The sequence below is a fragment of the Marmota marmota genome, unplaced genomic scaffold (assembly GCF_001458135.2).
Source record: "Marmota marmota marmota unplaced genomic scaffold, marMar, whole genome shotgun sequence".
NCBI lineage: Eukaryota > Metazoa > Chordata > Mammalia > Rodentia > Sciuridae > Marmota > Marmota marmota.
Window position 1 is genome coordinate 20,992,718 of NW_025999960.1, and position 12,943 is coordinate 21,005,660.

At 31.7% G+C, this 12,943-nt stretch overlaps 1 pseudogene; it reads left to right on the plus strand.

Moving 5' to 3' along the window:
• Window positions 1–11,469: 11,469 nt before the first annotated feature.
• Window positions 11,470–12,424, plus strand: LOC107148903 (annotated as a pseudogene).
• Window positions 12,425–12,943: the final 519 nt, after the last annotated feature.

Here is a 12,943-nt window from a genome sequence, read left to right on the forward strand (position 1 = left end):
CAATTGTAGAATTTAAATAACTTTGCTAGTTATTCTTTTTTTGTATTTTTATTAGTTATTAATGGACCTTTATTTATTTACTTGTTTATATGTGATGGTGAGAATCGAACTCAGTGATTCACACATGCTAGTCAAGTGCTCTATCACTGAGCTACAGCCCCAGCCCCCCTAATTATTCTTATAATGAAAATATTTTATATTTCAATGGTGTTTTAATAATCTTAAAGTTTCTTTTTTCTGTCACAAGCATACAGTTTCCTTTTTAAATTTACATGAACTATGAAATTAATGTCTGTCACAATCTATTTTCATGCTGTTTTCTGCATCTGTCCAAATCTTTCCAGACACTAATGGACTTGGGCATTTGTTTTTCCCCTTAGAAGTAATTGGAAAATATTCTGTATTTCCTAGTTATCCTGATAGTATATGTTCTATGCAGTTTTATATGTTCTCCTTTATATATTTGTTCTTCAAATCTGTATATAAAAAATGAATGTTTAGGTTGCCACCATTGCTCTTATGCAACATGCAAATCTGATAGAAATTTATTTATTTTTTATTGTTGTTCCTTTTAGATAAGATAGAAATTTATTTATTTTTTATTGTTGTTCCTTTTAGATAAGATAGAAATTTATTTATAAAAGAATTGCTATTTTACAAAACACACTATTTCATATCTTTTTTTGGACTATGTTCTGTATCATATCTTACTCAATCATCACAGTTATGTGGCAATTTAGAAGAGGTTATGTCCTTTTTATAAATATGTATATTGATGCTTTAAGAATTCAGTTACTTAAGATTATTGAGCAATAATAGCCAATAAAATAACCTGATTTAAAAACAAACAAATAAAAACAGTCTTTGCCATATTTGTATATTGTGTACTGTTATTTTTTCCTTTTATTCTATCATTTCATTTCTTTTAAATATGACTATTATTTCTTTTAAGCATGACTATATTACAGTTGTTTCAGAGAGGATACTAGCTTAAAATATTATACTTAACTTATAAATTACAGCATTAATCAATCAAAAAAATCTTTAGTGCTAATGAGCAATCAAATAAACAAGAAAATATATAAATTATGAACATTATTATGATAGCTAAAATTATTAAATTAAGACAGATTAAAAATAATGAATATAATAAATACATTTAGTAAAATATAGCAGTTCCTCAATTTGAAAAGTGTCATGGACATTGAGTAGAAATCACAGTAGGAATTAAGATTCCGTATTTTGTTGCTGACTCTATCCCAGAAAATATCATCAAGGGAAAAAATTATCAGACTTTGTGTTGTATTATTCTTATTTTTTGTAGGGGCTGGGGATTGAACCCAGGGCCTTGTGCATGTGAAGCAAGCACCTTACCAACTGAGCTATATCCCAGCCCCCCGACATTGTTATTTTCTTGTTATCATTTTTTTTCTGTCTCATTGGACACTGTTCCCCAGCTCCCTTTTTGAAATTCAGTACTAATTTTTATTATGCTTTATAGTCCTTTGAGTATGGTGCACATTCTTCTTCCGATTTTTACTCACTGAATGAGTCCCTTGAGCCAGTGGAGATAACATGGATAAAACATTAAGTAGCTCATGCTTCACACAATTTATGTATAAAACATGCTAAATAATTTTAAAACACATTCTGATATTTTCTGTATTTTATATTTTTGCTTCTTAATCTCCAAAGCCAAAGAAATAGATGCACTCTGAATAAAATGGAAAAACAAAGATAAAAACATTGATGGCCAAAAGCATTGATGAAAGAGGGAACATTTTTTAGAACTTTAGAACTGCTAGTTTTACTAGATTACATTAATGGCATTGTTTAATATTTCTACTGTTCAAGAGCCATTCTGAGTAATAGTGAAATTACAAGAAAATCAGAGGTAAATTGAACATATAGAAGGCAGAAGAAGACTCAAATTTCAGCACTGTTGCAATAACATTCATTCAATCATATTACATTCAATCATATTAAATAGAATATATTTGGGTTATATTTTAAAATAATATATTAAAAATTATAATAAAATGATTAGTATTTTTTATTATATTAGGTTATTCATTTTCCATTGATAAAACCTGGAAATCACTATCTGTATCTCTGTGTTTTTAATTAAATACAAACTTGTAATACTGTGCTTAAGAGTATATAGACTTTACTTTTGGATAGTCTGAGATTATATTTGACATTTGCTAGTTATGTGAATTAAAGGAAGTTACATATCTATGAAGTTCAATACTTTATTTAGCTTTAAGGACAACAATTTCATATTGTTTTATATGAATTGAGATAAAATATAAGTTTTCAGTCACTGGAATAAATAGTGCATTTAGTAAACCACAAGTACAACAAATTCACTTTCCAGAGTTGAGAATTATTTCTGGCTAAAAGAAAAATAAAATAATTAACACATCTACTCTTAGAATCTAAGTGTCACATGATTTATGGAGCACATTTGCTTATATAATTCATTTAATTATCAAAAATACTCTTAAAATTCCAACTACATTTTTCAAGAGAGAAACTAAAGCTTAATGAAATTAAGTAACTCAAAGTAACAAATCCATTGCATGGTACATTTGTATTTTAAATCTATGCCTCTCTAACAGAAAAGCACAAATACTTTCTATGAAAAAAATGGCTTTATGTCATAAATGCGAAATTTAGCACATTTAGATATGATAATTTTATTATTAGTTCCCCTTCCTTTCTTGTTTAAATTATAGATGTCTAATTAATGGAATAAAAGTATGATCCCTTACATATATGAGTGTTAATATATATGAAATAATCATCATATGTTATTTGATAATCTATTTTTCCCATGGGTTGTTTTTATATGCACTGCTACAAATGCAGAGAATTAAACGTGCCCATCATTACCGAAATTAATAAATATAAATTATTTTTATTTATCTACAGAAAGTCACCTAAATTATTGTGATGAACAGTAAAAAATGGATTCTAATAAGTCTTCTAAGTACTCAATCAGTGCTCCTGAGGAATTTTTGCTTTATTCATGCTGACAGACATTCTCAAAGGAACCAACTCCCATGGCATGGCCCAGAGCCTGGAATGCCTAAGCAATGCCAGGAGTGCATATTAGTGTGGTTATGAAGATAATCTAGAGTTGCCCACACATTGTATTAAATAATTAGACTGTTCTCTAATGAGTTAACCTAGACTCTGAACAGTTTTTAAAAGTAGCATTTAAGTTATTGCATTGCTAAGAAAGATTTGAACCCCGTGCAAAAACAAAACAAAAAAATTATTACAAAGAGAGAGAGAGAGAGAGAGAGAGAGAGAGAAATCAGAAATCAAATGGAACCAAAGTGTCTTATCACAGTCTTTAAAGATAAGAATCTCTTTGATACTCTAAATTATCTCCTTGATACCCAATGTGGACAGGGATGATAAAGAATGGGAGAGCAGAGCAGTGTCTGAGATTGGGGTCTCTGATGACCTCATGGCTGTGGCATGCTTGGTGCCTGGGAAAGTTTCTGTGCAAAAGTGCAGGATACCTAGCTGCTATGGTAATGTCCTCCGCTCTGTGCTAGAGTCTTATTAGCCTCAACCTTGATGTCAGGCACACAACTCCTGGGAATAGAGGAACTTTCTTGCTAGACAATCACAATGTTTCACCAGCTCCACTGCTCCTGAACCTGCCTGCCTAACAGTTAACTTCAGACAACAGACTTTCTTGAGAGCTACACAAAGCTTCTAATATTGCACATTGCAACTGTAGAATGCAACATTGAGAAAGTTGCATAAAGTTGCTAATGCTATAAATTTCCTAAATACAAAGAATAATGCTTACATAGTCTTAAACCTAATAATGATACATATATAAATAAAAATTGCTGGCATAACTCTTTAAACCTGATTCTCCATCAGAGAGCAGCACTCCACCTGACCCCAGATATTATCTCAAAATATGCATCTGTGAGTTTTTATTTTTCTTATCCCCCTTCATCCCTGACCAGAACCTGCTAGATTGGTAGCTCTGATAGAGGCACTAAAACATAATGGATTCTTTAGTGAGATTTTTTTTTTCACATTGGGCATCAAATATATTGCCCACATCTCATCTAAACTACTTGGAGGACCATTGTTAATATTATTTTTGATGGTAAGCATTAAGAAGGAATTGGAAAGTCCTGACCATGTTTTGTTGCCTCTTATTTACAAATATTAAATATCACTATTAATTTTCATTTTAAATGATTAAAGGGATCTGTCTGATCTTTGAAGGAGAAATAAGAAGTCATTCTGATGTAATGGGTTAAAGAAAATGGGATTGAATAACATAAACCATATCAGATATGAAAGCTGGAATGATGAGTTAAGTGCTTGGAGATATATATCATGTGTTACACAAATAAGTTCTTGAAATAGTTAAAGGCTGAAAATCACATGCACCTTATTAAACATAAAAGTTGTATAAATGCTCATAATTTATTAATCTTATTTAATATTGGCAAATGAAAAGCATAGTATTTCACCCTTAATTATTTATTAAAGATCATCTGCTACTAAAGTTTCTTCAAGTATTTTCTCTGGTCTGTGAAGAATTTCTATGGAATTGTTTATTGTTTTGATGCTCTCATGAACCCCTCCTGTACTTATTGATGTCTTCTCTCACATCTCCTTCCACATTTCTTCACAGATTTAATCAGTAACAAACAGTCAAACAAAAAGGAGTGAGTTATTTAAGAAGAAAATATATACACAATAAAGTTGAAGTATATTAAAAAACTTTTCCACTATGTAACAATAATGTAATATATATTTATAAAATAAGAACCTTTCACATCTGTAAGTAATTGAAGTTTCTTCAATAGAAACCATAACTTGTTTCTTTAATGAAAATGTAATTTGTGACTTCAGGGTGTTTTGCTTTTAATCTCTCTCTTAACTTCTAAATGGTGAAACTAAGCACAGAGGAATATGTAGTTTTCTGACCTAGAAAATGCAATGGGTTCAAAACTGNTATGTTCTCATTCCTTTCTACGGAAATATCTATGGCAATACAATTTACCTTTCTTTCTTTCTTTCTTTCTTTCTTGCTTGCTTGCTTGCTTGCTTTTTTTCTTTCTTTTTTCTGGCACTGTGGATGCAACTCAGGGGTACTTTAAGACTGAACTATCCCCAATCATTTATCTATCATCTATCTATCTATCTATTTATTTATTTTGATAGCAGAGATTGAAACACAGCCCATTTTATCTTTTATTTTGAGAAAGGGTCTCACTAAATTGCTGAGGCTGGATTTGAACAAGTGATCATCCTCTGCGTCAGTCCCCTGAATTTATAGGATTACAGACATGTACCACTCACCTGGCCAAATCATTTTCAAAGGATAAAAACTTACCATTTTAAAAAATAAATAAAGGCACAAAGGTCATAAAACAACACTCAGATCTACCAAACCATCATGAAATTTTACAAGAAGTTCACATGATATAGAACTCAGATTCCAGCCTTCCAAGATATAGTATTTTTCTACCTCTTTCTCCCCTCTATCCCTGACACCTGAGGCTGTTTAGGGCAATTCCTTTAGTATTTCTGACTTCCAATGGGTTAGTAGTAAAGGTTGGAAAAGCTCATGAGTGGTAGTAAAAATTGATAGATTGCTAAAGAAAAAGCACTCACTTTATAAAAATAATGTATCTTTCCTATTTTTGGTAATTTTCAAAGTAATTAAAATATTTATTTTTATTAGTCAATTATAGTTGTAAATAGGTTCATTTTGCTACAATCATACCTGCAGGGAATTTAATTTATCCCACTTCAGTCCCGAGTGCCCCCTCCCCCATTCCCTACTCTCCTCCCTTCCCCTATTCTCCTTCTCCTTCCCTTCTGGTTTTACTTTCCCTCACTTATTTATTTATTATTGTTTGTGCTTTATAGATATGCATAAAGGTGGAATTTACTGTGGTATATTTATACATGTACATTGTTGCAAGCCATCCATGGATTGTGTGTGTGAGCTCTGCGCATTTCAGTGTATGAGGGAACTGGACTGAAATTGTTGCCTAATTGGGCTGTGCGACCTATGTGTGCCATTTCTCTCACTCTGCCTTTGATCCCACACAACACTTGAGATGGGTGTGGCCTTAAAAGATGTCAGTCAAACTGCTGATCACAAGACATCACCAACAAGACTGCTTGCTTTGAAACCTTGCCTTATTTGGCTGGAACTTTTTTGAATGTCTTTTCCCCAATAAATAGAAGGTTTCAGGTGTGCTTGCTGTCTTGCTTCTTCCAGCGCTGGAGCTGACCCTTGGGGTCACTTGGCAGAGCTGAGCCATCCTGCCTTAGAAACTTAGGTTTGTGTGCTGTGTGGTTTCTTCACGCTTTTATTAGTTATTGATACAGTCAGCCCCTTTGAACCCAGTTCATATCGCCATTCAATATTTCCTCCCCTTTTCCTATCACTCCTCTCCCTCCTCCCTCTCTCTCTCTCTCATCTTCCTCTCCTCCACTAAATTTTTCCCATACCTTTATGACCCCTTACATTTTCTTCTTATTTTGCTCTAGCTTCTGCATATGAAAAAATAAAAATAAAAATCCAACCTTGATTGTCTGAGTCTGGCTTATTTCACTTAGTATGATGTTATACAGCTACATTAGTTTACTAGAAAATGCCATAATTTCATTCTTTTTTTATGGCTCAGTAAAACTTTATTATGTATATATACCACATTTTCTTAGCATATTCATTTGTTGACCTGCACTGCTTCTGTAACTTGGCTATTGTAAATTGTATACTATAAAAGTGATGAAACTATATCATTATCATATGCTTATTTTAGTTATTTTGAATAAATACCAACGAGTGGAATAGCTGGGTCATATGGTGGCCCATTCCTGATTTTTTGAGGAATCTGCATACTGCTTTCCAAAGTGGTTGTACTATTTTACAGTTCCACCAATAATATATGATTGTACCTTTTTCACCACATCCTCTCTAGTGTTTATATTATTTCATTTCTTGATATTGCCATTACAACAAGAGTAAGATGAAATCTTCTGGTAGTTTTGTTTTGCATTTTACTGATCACTAGAGTTTTTAAATAGTTTTTCATATGTTGATCATTTGTGTTTTTTCTTTTGAGAAATTTCTGTCTAGTTCTTTTTCCCCCTTATTGATTGGTTATTTTGTTTTGTTGTTAAGCATTTTGAGTTCTTTATGTATTATAGATATTAATCTCTTATCAGAAGAGAAGCTGACAATGACTTTCTCCCTTTATTTAGATTCTCTGTTCATGCTCTTAATCATTTCCTTTGCTATGTAGAAGCTTTTAAGTTGAGGCCATTCCACATATTGATTCTTGGTTTTATTTTTTGAGTTTTGGTGGTTTTGTTAAGGAAATTGGAAGCTGTACCAATATGTTGGAGTGTTAACTCTTTGTTCTATTCTAACAGTTGCAGAAATTTTAATTTAATTCCAGAATTAGGTCTTTGATCCACTTTGATTTCACTTTTGTGGAGGGTGAGAGATTGAAATCTAATTTTATTCTTGTCCATATAGATGCTCAGTTTTCCCAGAACCATTTATGAAACAGTCAATCTTTCTTCAACATGTATATTTGGGCACCTTTGTTAAGTATCAGACAGCTCTAAGTATGTGGAATTTTTACTGTGTCTTATGTTTTGCTGTGTCCTATGCTTTAGGACATAGAAATTAACATGAAACCATACTGTTTAGAAAAATAAAAAAAATCCAAAACATGAGTTTTTAAACATCATAACAACATAAACAACAAATTTTTAAAAATGATAAACTGATGAAAAATTATCACATTGTATGTGATCATGAGATAGTCATAAGTGTTAGATTAAGTGTGTTACATAGCTAGGTCATGAATAAAATTCAACTGTATAATTTGGTTTAACCTTTTTGAGAGTACTTTAGTAAATTAATATCAAAGCCTCAATATGTGAATATATTTTTATTCTGAAATTTATTTATTTAGTTTTAGGTTTAACAAATAAATGCAGATTTTAATAGTGTAAAAAGCCTTCACCCCATCCAGAGAGCACAATACCAATGCCTTGAAATCAAGAGAGGGAAATACTTGAAACAATATTTTATTTTTAATCCAAAGAGAACTAGAAAATATTTCCTAGTTAAAATTGGACTAAAGTTATTGGTTAGAAAATCTTTACAGTTTGTTGGAGATGAAACACTTGAAGAAGCCAGGCATAGTGATGCACACATATAATTTCAGTGTCTCCAGAGGCTCAGGCAGGAGAACTGTAATTTGCCAGTCTTAGCAACTTAGCAAGACACTTAGTGAGACCCTAAGCAACTTAGTGAGACCCTATCTCAAAATAAAAAATAAAAAAGGACTAAAGAGGTGGCTAAGTGTTTAAGTGCTGCTAAGTTCAATCACTTGTACAAAAAAAAAATAGCAGTCAAGAATTCTAACATTTTCCAAGCACCAATCATAGGAAATGGGGGTAGAGGGCATACACTAAGACAAGAAAACCATTCATAAACTTTTGCTATTAAGTCATCTTCATCAAATTAGCCATTAGGACTCTTGCTAAAGAATCAGTTCAAGCTATTGTTAAGTCTCAGAAGAATAAATACAATGGCTATTTTATTTCATTTAAGTTCATCTTTTATAAATTTGTATAATGATTTTCTCTAAGAAGCTGGTTTGACATGATTTAACCAAATTACATTTGATTAGTTATTTGAATTATTATATAAAGATTCACAGGTCTTATTGGGTTGTCTTTTGGAATGCTGATTTTTATTGTTATGAAACAATAATATGAAATTATAGATGAGGGAACATTATTATTTTCACACCCTAACTTTCCTTTTTAAAGGAAAAAAAATGAGTATCTGCACTAAAAATATCCAATGTGACATTTTATTTGCTATTGAAAAAATTAGTTATACCTGCATTTTTAAATATAAAAATCTTTAAACTTACAACCATTTCCCTAGTCTTTGCCTCTTAAAAACAAGACGTATTAATGAGTGGAATAAGTAAGGGACATTTTGGGGAAAAGGGCTAACATGCAGGAAAGAGTTCAGGAAAGAGCTTACTACCATATGATACCTCTAGGAGCAACTGGGTTGAGAAGAAGGAAGCTGAAAAGAGTATCCTTCCCTTCAATACAAATGATCCATTGTAGTTATTGTGTCCCATAGTTCATAGGAATAACACAGGTCTTCAAATAGTCTTTGTTGGCTTTTCTTCTCAATGGTGGTGCAACAAAACTTGGGATTTAATTGCAGTAACTGGTCATATAATTAAGAGGTTATCCACCCTGATCTCTTGAAATAGTGACTATTTTTAAAAACAAATGACATTCACATAATATGCTTATTGAGTCTTGTTAGAAAATGGTGGTGGGCAGGAGGCTGTTCCCGTTCATCTACATAAGATAAACACTGGAGATATTAACCTGAATATGGCAATAAAATTGTGTCACAGCTGAGGAAAATCTCTAGAAAACTTTATTCAAGAACTAAAAATTCCTTAACTCTCATTGTGAAATATTATTAAAATATTGATTGAAGAGGTGTAAGTAAAAAATCTAGGGGAAAATTTTTTGTAGAAGACAATGATGAAATCCTTAAATATAAACTGAATAGAGTATTAACCATGGTGTAATTGTATGAATTAAAACCAAATGTGACCAAAACCTGTATCAACTAAAGGTGTCAATAATTTTTCAAAAAGATCTACCATATGATACAGTGCTTTGAGTGTTGCAGAGTTGAAGAAAATTAGATATATATTTTATTTTTCTTTGAAATTATATTCCTGAGAATTATGAAATTGTGTATTTTGCAAATCATGAAATGTTTATAAACATATGCTTATTTTAGACTTCTTAACAATTGTAGAAACAAAAAGATGTATAATATTGTGTTAGGAATTGGTTTAAAACTTGTGGCATATTTCTTAAGTTTATTTTAATATAGGTGAAATTTTGAAAAAATAAGAATTCGCAAAACTAAAAAGAAATTTATAAACTGATAACAAACATACAATGGGCTGAAATTAGAATTAATTGCACTTATAGATATGTAAAAATATTCTTTTTAAGTATTTAAAATATTCATTTTAAGATGACTAGCATGTAACATTGTGAATTCAGCTATGCAAATTTCTTGCCTTCTGGTTTGAATACATTACTGACAGATGCCTCAAGAAAACAAAAATTCACCAAAGATACACTTGTCTGTTCAAGAGCTAAAACAAGGAAAAGATGACAATCAACAGTTTGGTTGGCATGGAACATAACATCATAAGCACATGAGTGATACTTTCACAGTATGACTTTATTCACTAGCAAAGGAAAAAAAATGTCAAATACCGGGACATATGAAATTTAAATAATTAAAATCAATGACAAAGTAATTTCAAGATGAAGCCCAAATAGAACTGAAGCTAGCTTTGAATGTGTAGGCAAATTATATAGATATGTATCTATTCATACAATATTTCTTACACAACTGATCATAAATCTAGGATTGTGTTAGTTTGGGTAGATATCCTAGTTTAAACAAAAAGATAACATCCTAATTTCAACAAACTCAGTTTCTCAGAGGAAATGCTCAAATTGAAATAAAAATTACTTGTCACAGGAACAAAAATGAACAGTTAACATAGATTTTTAGAAGACTTTCCAATAGAGCAGATGCTGAAACTGAAAATCACAATAAGTAAATGTACACAGGCAGACTGTGGAGAGTTTATTTAGCATTTGGAATTTGATGTTTTACTTGATCTTATTGTTATCAAGGGGTTAGGATATTTCCGATCCTTAACAAGCTGAAAGTATACAAGTAATGTTTTTCTAGCTGTATATCCTTCAATCAAGCATTTCTTCACTTGTAGCCCCATTTGTATCCCAGTGGACACTGCAATAAATTACACACTAGCAGAGAAATGTAAGGAGAATCAAAGGAGTGAGCCAACAATGTGGCAGTTACATTTTAAAATACAAAACAAACTACATACACACAGGCTTTGTCATAGTTGGCAAAACATGAGATTCAGGTCATAGTGGACTGACAACCTATTCATGAAGTCCAGATGAGATGTTAGATATTTACATTTTAGACCAAATATTCTAGGAAAGACTGGAAAAAAATAATTACATTTAAATATTCACCTTTAAAATACAGAAGATCTTAACCATAAAAAGAATTTATAATTTTATTGAATCACAAGAGATTGTGAGCCAAAGCCAACAACGCAGAATAATCCAGTTAGATATAAATTACAAATGAAGCATAAAAGGAGTAGCCACGCCCATCAGGGTATTGACAACATCAATTGCAACTTACAGAAGAAACTATATGTGCATTAGTTTTCTGTCTCTAGTAGTGACTATTTCTGTCAGGCTTTCATGTCACTCTTGTCAGATAAAATAGCTCTAAATTTTACATGAAGTTTGACTAAATAAACCTCAATAGTTAGAATGAAAAACTACACAATAACAACCTTCACTCTGTTGGGACTAACAGATGACTCTCAACTTCAGATTCCAATTTTTGCATTTCTATTTCTCACTTACATGTTGAGTATAACTGGGAATCTGAGCATCATATCCCTCACTTTATTGGACCCCCACCTTAAAACATCCATTTACTTTTTCCTACAAAATTTTGCCCTATTAGAAATTTCATTTACATCTGCTTGTATCCCTAGATATTTGTACAACATAGTAACCAATGACAGGTCCATTACTTATAATATTTGTGTCGTTCAAGTGTTTCTTATTGACGTCTTTAGAGTAATAGAATTTTTTTCTTCTGGCCATTATGTCCTAGGATCACTATGTGGCCATCTGCAAACCCCTGCTTTATGTCACCATCATGAGCCACAGAGTCTGCAGGAAGCTTGTCCTCTGCTGTTGGGTGGATGGTTTGTTGACCATACTCCCACCACTTATTCTCTTCCTAAATTTGAAATATTGTGATTCAAATGTTATTGATTATTTTTTCTGTGATGCATCTCCTATCTCGAAGATTTCATGCTCGGACACATGGCTCATAGAGCAGTTAGTGATTGTTTGTGCCGTGCTGACCTTCATTCTGACCCTTGTGTGTGTTGTTCTGTCCTACATATACATCATCAAGACCAATCTAGGATTCCCCCCTGCCCAGCAAAGAAAAAGAGCCTTTTCCTCTTGTTCTTCTCACATGATTGTAGTGTCCATCACCTATAGAAGCTCTATCTTCATCTATGTCAAACCTTCAGTAAAAAAATGTGTGGCTATCAATAAAGATGTGGCAGTGCTAATTACGTCCATTGCTCCCATATTGAATCTATTCATTTACACTCTGAGAAACAAACAGGTAAGACAAGTTTTCAGTGATTCCTTCAAAAAACTTGCTTTGGTCTCAAAGAGGAAAGAAAATGTTCAAATATAGAAATAAAATATTAACTAAGTATAAACCATTAAATTCCTTATCTATTTATCTATGCTTGATCTGAACTCAATTCACATAAACTTTCTCAAATATTTCTTACACCCAGAACAAATAGTCTCCATCACATAAATTCACTCCTTTAGTCCCCCTTCAAACAAACCCTTTTCAAGCTAAGTTCCCAATCTAAAGGAGTGATAATGTTTTTGTAATTAATGTAAACCTGGTTCACTACTTTTAATCTACCCCCCCAAAAAATAAATAAATAAAAGAAAGAAGAAATAAAATAAAGCAAAATAAAACAAAAGCAAAACCCAACAAGGAAATAAATAGCTTAGCTTGTATGTACTTGTATTTCTAAGAAAATAATTCATATAGATTTCTCAGTTCCTCTTCCACTCTAAATGATGCTATATGGTTTTTTAAAAAAATTTTATGAGCACCTATCTCTTGACACCCAAAAGAAAAATATTTATAATATTCTTCAATTTATTTAGCTCACTAATAATCTTCTATATCTAA